Source organism: Corvus moneduloides, chromosome 8 (assembly GCF_009650955.1).
Source record: "Corvus moneduloides isolate bCorMon1 chromosome 8, bCorMon1.pri, whole genome shotgun sequence".
In the NCBI taxonomy this organism is placed as follows: domain Eukaryota; kingdom Metazoa; phylum Chordata; class Aves; order Passeriformes; family Corvidae; genus Corvus; species Corvus moneduloides.
The window spans coordinates 37,166,057-37,177,441 of NC_045483.1; positions in this window are offsets into that span (position 1 = coordinate 37,166,057).

The following is an 11,385-nucleotide window of genomic DNA, read 5'->3' on the forward strand; positions in this document are numbered from 1 at the left end:
TACCTAATCTAATCCTCCCTGACAGCTTCCGCCAGTCACTCGGGCCTTGTTACTGGTCACAGGAGTGAAGAGATCAGTAACTGCCCCTTGGGAGGATGTTGAAGACCTCAATGAGGTCTCTCCCTCAATCTCTGGTTTTCCAGGCTGAACAAACCAAGTGACATCATATGTGCTGAGGCCTGAGCATCAGGCCTCAGCCAGAGCTGATTTACAAGATGAAACCTGGGTATTATGTGACTGACACCATCAGTATTATTTAGCTAAAAATAGATGAGTGAGATGCTTATGCTAACTGTTTAACACCAAACTGTCTGCTTTAGACCCTTTCACGTAACCTTGAGTAGTTATCTGCAAGAAATGTGTAATTTTAAGAAATTTTCACAACTGACATGAATAGGCTTGCTTGTAGGATATTTTAGGGGAAGCCCAGCTGAGGTCTGGGCTCTGGCCAAGCCCTGGTCCTGCAGGATGGGAAGTGTGCCATCAGACCCAGGTGGTTCTGCACTAAAAGTATATCAAGTCACTTTGACTTGCTGATTTGGGCCTATAAAAGCTGGCCATTTTTGGGGCAAATTCAGAGACCTCCCCTATGGGTGGATACACTATGTAGGATTTTCCCAATTGCTGGGAAGGGTTCTCCAGGTCCTCACTGCTAAATGGGGCTCCCCAGAGAACATGGACTCTGGATGATGGTAAAGTGTTTAGGCAATCTTTCTTAATCACTATTCTTTCCTTTCACTCATGTGGTAATGATTGGGTGCATTACCTTGCTTATTTTTCCTTGTTGCCAAAGCTGGGCGCGCTGTTTTATTCAATGTATCATTTTACTTTTGTGTTGCCTTAATATTCATAGTAAAATAACCATTCTTTCCATTGGTGTCTGTGTCCTTTAAATCATTCCTGTAAATTGGCAAAACTCTCAGCCTCTCCTCATAAGGCTTCCCCTGCAGATCCTTCAGCATCCTTGTGGCCCTCCTTTCAATACTCTCTGATAAATTAATGTCTTTTTTTGTCCTGTGGTACCCAAAACTGCCCCTAGAACTCGAGGTGAGGCCACATCAGTGCAAAGCAGAGCAGGACAATCACCCAGTTGGTTCAGGGTCAGCCTGTTGACTTATCGTGAAAGTTAAGCTGGATTCTTCTCTGACCTCCCTTCCCACTAAAGCTATAATTATATTGATTTCTTTGAAAGGTGGGAAAAAGTAAAGTTACGGTTGATGTAATTTCATGTTTCCCTTGGTGTTCCTGCTCCCAAGGGGTGCATACAGTCTGTCCCTGATGAACTCTTGCTGATACATGCCTTCCTTCTGGCTGAACTATGCTTTTCAATATTTTCCCTAGACGATGAGTGTGTAATGTTATACAATGCTGTGAACACACAGATAAAGTTACTGTCCTGGGTTGCAGTGTATTCTATTACCATCCTTATGAGCTGTTGAAACCAGGTGGGGCAGTGTTTTCCTTGCCTCCTCCCCCCGGACTATATTCTGTTAATGGCCCATCAATGCCATGCTGCATGACTCAGAGATAACACCCTCTGGACTACTGTTAATGAGCCCATCAACGCCTGGCCTCATGACTTATCATCCCATTGTGAGATGCTCTACCTAGATGGAGGAACCAAGCATCCCATCCTGGATACAATCTGAGATTCCGAACACCACAGAGACCTTTCTGCTGGATTCCCAGAGGACAGGAGCTACATAGCCACCACTGGACCTTCCGAGGAAGAGCAGGCCCTTTCTACAGGATCACTGCTTCAACAGAACCACATCCATCACTTCAGGAGGACTGCAGCCACCATTTTATCGGACTGCTACCACCACCCTGACTAACAGGGTGTCAGCTTGTATCCTGTCAGTTTAACCCAGTGTTTTCTGCCTTTATCTTTTTGATTTCCCTATTTAATTGTTATTCTGACTTGGTGCCTCCCGCTGGTTTGTTTTGAAACTAGTACAGTTACAAAGCACAATAAGGCAGCAAATACAATATCTAAAATATTTTGAGTTCACAATTGTTCTGGTTTAAGAGTCATATGTCGGTGAGGGTCCACAGTGATGTAGAGTCCCCAGGCAGGTGCAAAGGAGAGCTGCTTTATTGCAAAAACCCAGCCTTTTAAAGCAGTTAGCCGGTTATCAGTTACATAGTTTTAAAGCATAACAAACATAATTCAACCAACCACCATACACCATGATGTGAACATGCAATGGTTATAGAACATGTTTTTCTACCCCTAATTCAGCTGTGTCTCTTTCCCACAGTCCTTTTCTACTTAGCCGAAGTAACAGACCTGAGCCATGATTTTAGAAGGCCTTCCCTTTATAAAGCTTTACTTAACGGTAACAGTCATATACCAGGATTTAGTGTTCCCACAAAAAAACACACACTGCTCACTCCTCCCTCCCCCTCCTCTTCCCCTGTCTTGGCTGGAGAGGACAATTGAAGGCACAAAAGGCAAAGATCTTAGGTTGAAATAAGAACATTTTACTGCGAACAGCAATGAGATAAGAAAACAAACAGTAACAGCAACAATATTAATAACAGAAGTGTATAAAAGAGAGAGTGATTCACATGCAAAATGTTCACCAGAGTCTGACCAGACTGCAGCCATGCCACCCCGACTGCTCCCTCCTGCTTAGAACTGGTGCCACCCAAACTGCTCCCTCTGGCTCAGAAGAGGCACCATGCTTACTCAAACAGAAAAGAACCCCTTCATCTCAGAAGATATTCCCTTTCTCCTGTCCCTGACAATGACAAGTGGTGGTCTAGAATAACATCTGGGTTCTGGCCATGCCTCTCTGGGTTACTGCAAAAAATTAACCCTGTCCTGGCTGGAACCAGGACACAGGCCTGTGCCTAAGTCTGAGCGCCAAGAGGTTGGCCGCACAGACTGAGGGCAAAATCCTGTCTTGCAATGGACAGTGCAATAGTTTTGAATGTGTGTTATCCTATCAGTTTGGATTTTATAGTCTAGATTGACATAAAGCCAGCAGCTTTTCTTCGGTACAGCTCATGCACTGTCCTGTGCTGCTGACAAGCAGTCTAAGGCACATCAACTCTGTTTCACCATTTGTGCTACTACTTGGATTTCTTCCTGTAGGCTACAATACTCTCTGCGCTTCCATTAACGGCTTTTTCTAATTTTAGTGACACATTCCTAATCATTCTTGCTAGTTCAGCAAGCCCTAACCACAGGGTAAAAGCACTTACATGCAGGTGAACTTAGTGCCACGCTGTACCAGAGAGCTGGAACACTGAAGATAACTGATTCTAACTTGGGCAGGTGGTATTAATGCACCTGGAGTACACTTGTCATTCCCCATTGAGGGTAAATATTTAAATGCTTGTCCTCCACATATCCAGTATTGCTCAGGTAGTTGTGTAATTTAGGGAATATAATCCTCAATATATCTGAGTCATGCGTGTGCTTGTTTTAAAATTCTGCAGGGAAATTAAGGCCACTCAAGCCATGCCCTTTCGATGTTGGAGGAAAAAATACTGAGATATTATAAATTTGAACCACAATTTACTGAAGAAATTTCAATAAATACTATGATATTAATAAAAGATTGTACAAAAGAGAGAATGGTTTACACCATTCATTCACCATTGGTGACCATCCAAAAAGGATGGTCACCACTGAACAAACTAAGCGTCCAACAATAGGAGCTCATGTTTCTCTGTGTTGCCTAGGTTACACCACAGGGGCTATTCACAGGCATTATCCTACTACAGACCACCACGTGGTCCCCCCCAGCAACAAAGGCAAGATGGTGGAGGGCCTCTGCAGCAACCATTTTCCTCCCTCTAGCCCAGGGAAAAAAAACCTGAAAAACCAGTGGAAATAAGGGACGGAACCTCCACTGTGCTGGGTGATGCAGTCCAGGCAACTGCAATTGTGAAACAACTGTAAGATGGTTTGCAAAGTGGTGACTCCTGGGCTGGACCGCAGCTGTGGTGGGTCCTAGGCAGGTTTCTCTCTGTGCTGCAGCAGTGGGGGTGGCAGTGCTGGCAGGCTCTCTTTAGTTGGCAGTGGCAACCAGGAGTTGCTGAGCAGCAACTCCTGGATTGGACTGTGACCATGGTGGGGTTCCAGGCAGGCTTCCTCTCTGCTGCAGCAGTGGTTGTGGCAGTGCCAGCAGGTTCTCTCTCCCTGCAATGGCAATGCCTGAGAGCTGGCCAAGAGAGTGGCAACCCTTCCGCTTCTAGCCTCTGCCACTTTCCCTTCTGAAATCACACTCCCACAGTGGTTGTGTAGGTGTTATCAAATATTCAACACTGAAGCTCCATGGACTTGCTTTGTAACCATATTATTATCCTCACCTTATTCTACACCATCCATAATATGCCCAGATTTATATCTCTCAACTATATACATGTATAATATTCTTGCCTTGCCTTGCCTACCCATCCCTTGCCTCACATTGCCTTGTACGCATTCCCTGCTTTGACTTACCTGTCCCTTTCTTGCGTGGCCTTGGCTACCCATCCCTTGCCTCGCATTGCCTTGTATGCATTCCCTGCTTTGACTTACCTGTCCCTTTCTTGCCTGGCCTTGCCTTGCCTAGCCCTTCCTGTCCCTGCCTGGCCTACCCATCAATGGACTTAACTTCCTATGCTCAGCCCTACCTACAACTTCTGGGCCTTTTCTCAGCTAACACTCCTGTTGCTTTTCCCTCACTGCTCTTGCCTTCCCTAACCTCTTTTTTGACATGCTTAGAATTGCCTACACTTTGATTGCATTGCCTTGCCTGCATGGAAGGCAAGGCAAGACAAAGCAAAGGAGTGGTAGGCAGGGCAAGGGAGACGTAGGCAAGGGAAGGCAAAGCAAGTGTAGGCGAGGGAAAACTAGGCAAGGTACTGAAGGCAAGGCAAAGCCAAGGGACTTGGAGTGCCTTTCCATGCGAAAGCAAAGGATGTAGCGCCAGTGTTGCTGTAGCAGATGTTAAGGTACCATGGGGAGGAATAATCTAGTAAGACATTTCTGTCCTGGCCACTTCTGTGTAGGAGCAATTGCTGGACATATTCTATACTGGAGGTGGTATGAAACTTTTTCTTGTTAGTTTCCTGAATAAAAATGGCAATGCATTTTCATGGGAAGGAAATCATGCAGCCCCAGTGTTTCATGTGCAGATAAGAAGCTGCCTAGTGGAGGGAAAGGGTGGCAGCAACCTTCTGTCCTGGCATATTTGGTGTGGAAGCACTGGCTCAGTTTATACAATTATGGAGTCGGTATCTGCCGCAATGACCGCCACTGACCACTGCCCAGGCTAGCTCCTGCGGTATGCGACAGGAGTGGGGAGCAGCTGGAGGCTCTTGGCTTTAAAGCTGTTCCTCAGGAGTTCAGCTCTGCCCAGGGGAGCTGAAGCTCCAGGCACAGTGGCTGTCAGCAGTCCGGACGAGGGAGAGAATAAAAAGTAGCAAGGAGGCTTGCCACACGGGATAATCCAAGTTTATTGGAGGCAACTCCCAGGAGACAAGCCTGGAGCAGCTCCAGGGAACCTCTTATACAGGGAGGTGTTACCATGGGGATGGCTTAACTGGGGACCAATAGAAATCTCTAAGGGAGGGATATGGACGAGGATAGACATTTCCTTGGGCCAATGGCCTCAAGGGGAGGAGGGAAAGGGATCACCTGCCCCAATGGGGCATGGAGGTTTAGGGGATTTCCAAAGGGGGAGGTATCTGGAGGGGTAGGGTCTCGGGGGATTGACGGGGACCATATAAGGGTAAATTGGGAGGTTTCAGATGATGGACACTGGACCTTCGGGAACAACATGAGGGGTTTGGGTGATTGATAGGGAAAGAGCTAGAACAAGGGGAGGAGAACAACCATGTAGGGAGCACCGGGGGAGCAGCTTGGGTCTAGGGCAACCCAACTGGGAATAGGAGTGGGGAAAGTAGGGATGAACCATTGGGGTACAGAAAACTCATATAAAAATAAAATGAAGGTATTGCATCACCACAGGTATCCATCTTTGGAACGTGGTCACCTGAAAGATTCAATTTGGGACTTTTCAGAGGTGGTCTCCTGGAATTCTGGCAGCACACATCTTTTGGACACGGTAAGCAGCTACGCTGAATCTTGGTGTGCAGCTGATCTAGTGCCGTGGGCAGGTAATGCCCAGTAGCACTGCTCCAGAAGCTTTGTATAGGATCAGTCCCTGGATGCTTTGCATTTTGGAGGAGGGGATGCTATTTCTTTTGAGATGGGCTTGTAGCTCCCATCTTCGGCAAAGAAACTCATTTTGGATGTCCACATTGGGTGGTCTTAGTGAATTTACTGGCTTTTCCCAGTAGGCGGTTCCATCAGTTAGAGCTGTCGAAATGTTGCAGTGGGAATGCAAAAGCCAAGCTGTTGAGCTTTTTGTCCTGGTCCCTTTATTGTGTGAGCAGTCCCTGGTGATGTTCCGTTTGGATCCTGACTCTGTGTCTTGGTTTGAAAGACAGGTATCTATCTGCTAAGGAAGACAAGAAGCCTCCCTTGGAATGGAGAATATGATCTCCTTCCCTCCAAATTATCATAACTTTGAAATCAAGGGGCTTTCAGGCAAAGATATGGGAAAGGAATAACAGTTCTTTACTAGTATGTATGTGTATAACAAGGCAAACAAACAACAATACCGGCAGCAACAACAAACAGAACCAGATTCCCAGTGCCAGCCTCTCTCAGCTGCTGGCACTTTCCCCTGTGGTGCAGTTCCGGTCACAGCCGGCAGAGGTGCTGGCGGCTCTCGGCTGGGCAGAGGGATGCAGTGATTCCCCCAGGACTGCAGGGAGCGCTGTGGCGCAAGCGCAGACACCTCCAGATAGCAAAAGCAGCTGTAGCAGGAACCTCAGGAGAAGCAAGCTGGAATGGGAGGATCTCCTGGGGGGCAGAGAATAAAAAGCTACTGTGTAGGACAAACCTGAAGCAATGGCATGGGCACAGCGGTGGTTGGGCAGCAGCAGCTCTGCTTATGAACACGGCAGTGAAAGGGGCCCCTGGGATTTCTCACCAGTGCTGGCTGGGTCCAGGCTATGTGGTGATACCCAAAACTGGGCAAGAAAATAAAACTCTTTAGTCAGACAGCTACAGAGCAGGTATTTGTTTATTCAGCGCAGAGAGTGAGGGGGATCTCTCCACCAAAAACTCACTCAATCTTCTTTAACCTTCACTTGCATTTTAAAAGTCCTTCCATGCAATGTCACAGTTACAACATATCATTAGCATATTCATATTTGCATAAAGCTGTGTCATCAGTTTGTTGCTTTCATGCGTGTGTCAGTTCCTTCTGTGGTGGTTGTCAGTCTTCTGGTGGTCTTTTGACAAAGATTTCCATAGTCTCCCTCACATTTGAACTTTTTCCTCTGTCTTCAGCGCATGGCTGGTGCTTCTTGTTTTTCAGTCTAACTTGTTTTTAGCTAATTTTGCAGTTTGCAAGTTCCATTAAAACTTGCTGTCTTGCTTTTGATGGCACATGTTATCTCACTGGCTTTGCTATCTTGCTTGCTTTCCCTGCACATCTTGTTACAATGTTACTTGTGGTTAACTTTTTGTTACATACCACTTAGGTTTCAGCAGAGGAGTGGCCCCTGGCCAGAAGCGGGTGTTCCCAGGTCCTGGAGGGACACGCAGTGGCTCTGGGCTTCCCAACAGCAGAGCAGCAAAAGAAGCCAAGTCGGCAAGCTCAGTCGCAGGGCCAAAGCAAAAAAAAAAAAAGGAGGCAAACCCCACAGAAACAGCAGGATTTCTGGTCCGATATATCGGTCCAGTTGAACCACCCGTGCCGGAAGAGAGAGGCTGTCTCTTGTCCCCTCCCCAGCTCCCTCCAGAAGCCCCGGCCTGGCTCCCATTCATCACGATAACCCTGGAGCCAGAGAGGATGGGGGGTGGGGTGGGGACAGCTGCCACCCCTGGACACAAAACAAAATAGATCAAAAACCCCAAAAATGGGATGGGATAATAAACCATCCCAAGACACTATGAGACTGAAAAGTTAAGATACTATAGAGATCTGAGGAGAAAAGTGCTGATAGCAGGGGGTGTGCTGGTAGTTTGATGGGTGCCATTGAACTTGCAGGCAGTAACAGCTTCCTCAGGTGGCACTTTTGTGAGCTTTGTATTTTGAAATTTGGCAATTTGGAACTGGGTTTGATGTGCAGAAAAGACTCCACTGCTTAGAGTAAGTAGTAAAGTAGGTATGTTTATTCCAGTGCTGGGATGCAAGGGGGATAATTCCTCCAAAGCCATGCATGCCGACAGCTGCATTCAGCTTGGTTATCGGGTTACATGTTCCATATTCATTAAGTTTCCCAGTATGCCTATACATATTCATCACCTAGCCCCGCCTAGCCTTGCTTCGTATTATAATGAGCCCAAAAGTCATTTACATCCACGTTGCGCTTGCACAGTGTTGTCTGGTGGTCGTGGGCAGGGGTCTCCAAGATGAAATAAGAGTCTTCCTCAGATGAAGTAAGGAGTCTTCCTCATCCTGAACTTTTCACCTTTCCTCCCTGCACGTGCTCCCTGGCCCAAGCCCAAACTTCAAGACTGGTTTGAGCTAGTTTTAGGTTAAAAACAGGATCTCTGGCCAGGATTCCTTCGCCTTATCAGTAGTCTCTTCTCTTCCTGCTTTGGTATGCACAGTAAGTGCTGAGCAAGCTATATGCATTGCTTCTAACAAGCGAATTCTTATTAGATCATTTAACCTCTGCTTCCCCATCCCCCTGATTCACGTTAATTTGGGTGTTTTGGAACTTGGTATTCTGGTATTTTGAAACTGGGTTACTTTAGTAATTGGGAACTTGGTATTCTGACATTTTGACATTGGGTTACTTTGGTATTCCAGAACTTGGTATTTTGACACTGGGCGGCTTTGGTATTTCTGAACTTGCTTTTCTGGTATTTTGAAACCGGGTTAGTTTGGTATTTTGGAACTTGGTTTTCTACTATTTTGAAACTGGATGACTTTTTATTTCAGAACTTGTATTTCTGGTATTTTGAAACTGGATTACTTTGTGTTGGGGTTTAGGATTCTTCCTTTTGTTTCTTCAAAGGAATTTTCTCCCGTATGTTGCTAGGAGACAATAACCAGGTACTTAAGAGAGACAAAAGAAGTTGCCAAGCTCAGGGCAGGAGGGCACTTGGCTGCACTCCTTCCATCTGAAGATTTCTCTCGAAGAGGCAGAGATACCATGAGAATTGGGCTGGGAAAAACGGGGCTGGGGCAGCTGCTAGACCTCTCTTGCAGTCTTGGCATTCTGAGGGGAGAGAGGCTGCGGTTGCTGTGAGGAGAACTCGTCACCACTGCAGAGTTCTCTCTCCTGCTGCCTTTCTTGTACCGTGAGTGGAGGTCTGCTCATAAGAGCGGCTGTTGCACTGGGACCTTATTAACACTCAACCTCACTGAAAGAGGGACTTTTCACCGTCAGCTCAGATTGAGAGGGTTTGATCAATAGTTAACTCATGTAAGCATGAGTTAATTATTGAGTCAGCAAATGTTAATCACAAGCCTAAGAAGTAGGATGCGCCTTAGCCTTGTCAAGATAAGGGAAACACAATGCCCCCTTGTCAAGATAAGAGGAACAGAACCTGTTTGAAACCAGCGCAGAAACCGCTGAATCAGCCAACAAAGGACTGCGCATGCTCCAGAGAGAAAGGTGAAAGGCGCATTGTGATGAAGACTACTAGCCTTCATCAGAAAGACCCCCAAGGAAGAAGAGGAGCCTTCCTCAGTGCGACCACCAGGGTACATAGCGCCTGCGTGGCACGTATGCTAATGATGTTAATGGCTTCTGAGAAGTAATTTCTATAACCACTCTTATCCCAAGGAATGCTATGAATATTCATGAATTTTACACATATGCTGTGCTGTATGGAGTGCTTTGTGTGTGTGTTAGGAGGAGCGATGCCCCACACACCTGACTCTTGATAAAGAAAATGCCTGCTTCTCTGACTCTGTCTCTGAAGTGTCTTTAGGCTCAGTTTGGAGCAATTCATGGTGCCTCAGGGGAAAATTCAGGATCCCTGAGCCCCTTCTCCCCACCAAGGGAGCCTCTCTCTGCCATGTTCAGGAGCCAGGCTGCCACTGCCCAGCCCCCCTACCATTTCTTTCCCACTGCTCTGGGTTTTTTGCTACACTGTAGACATGCAACCCCTGCACGATGAGATGTCCAGCGGTTCCAGCTACAGCTGCCAAGTTTCTGATACATCTCATCTACCACCCCGGGATTTTGCTCATTCCTGCCATTCCAGCTTGCTACTTCCAAGGGTCCTGCTGGGGCACCAGGATTGACTGCCCCTGGGGGGTTTGTAAAGCAAGCCCCTTTCCCTTCCCATCTCAGTCAAGTCTGCTGTTAACCACATGTTCTCCGAGCTCACACCGGAGCGCACCTTGCAGCCTCTGGGGAATCATCGCACCTGCCCTGCTCACTGGGAGCCGCCAGCACCCCTGCTGGCTGTGACCATCACTACACCAAAGGGGAAATTGCTTAAAGAGTAGGGAAATCTGTTTATTGGGTTTTCTGGCTTTTTTTTTCCTTTCTTTTTGTTTGTTGTTGCTGCCATTGTTGTTGTTTGTTTGCCTTGTTATACACGTACATACTAGTAAAGAACTGTTACTCCTTTTCCCATATCTTTGCCTGAAAGCCCCTTAATTTCAAAGTTATGATAATTCGGGGGGGGGGGCGTCATATTCTCCAGGTTCCCGCCTTTCTTGGCAGACACCCATCTTTCCCACCAAGACACTTTGGTATCTTGGAACTTAGTATTCTACTATTTTGAAATGGGGTTACTTTGGTACTTCTGAACTTGGTAATTTGAAGCTGGGTTTCTTTCTAATTTCTGACCTTTGTTCCAGTATTTTGAAACTGGGTTATTTTTGAATTTTCGAACTTACTATTCTGGTATTTTGAAACTGGGTTACTTTGATATTTTATAACTTGGTATCCTACTCCTTTGAAACTGGGTGACTTTGGTATTTTTGAACTTGGTATTCTGCAACTTTTAAAATGTGTGACTTTGGTATTTTGGAACATGGTAATTTGAAACTGGGATACTTTGGTATTTCTGAACTTGCTGTTCTGGTAATATGAAACAGGATTACTTTGTATTTCTGAACTTGATGTTCCACTATTTTGAAAATGGGATACTTTGGTAATTTAGGCCTTGGTGTTCTACTGTTTTGAAATTTCGGTTACTTTGGTATTTTTGAAATTGTTGTTTTGGTATTTTGAAACTGGTTTACTTTGGTATATTTGAACTTGGTTATTTGAAACTGAGTTACATTGGTCTTTCTGTGCTTGTTTTTCTGGTGTTTTGAAACTGGGCAATTTTGGTATTTTGGAACTTGGTAATCTATGATTTTGGAAATGGGTGACTTTGGTATTTCTGAACTTGATATT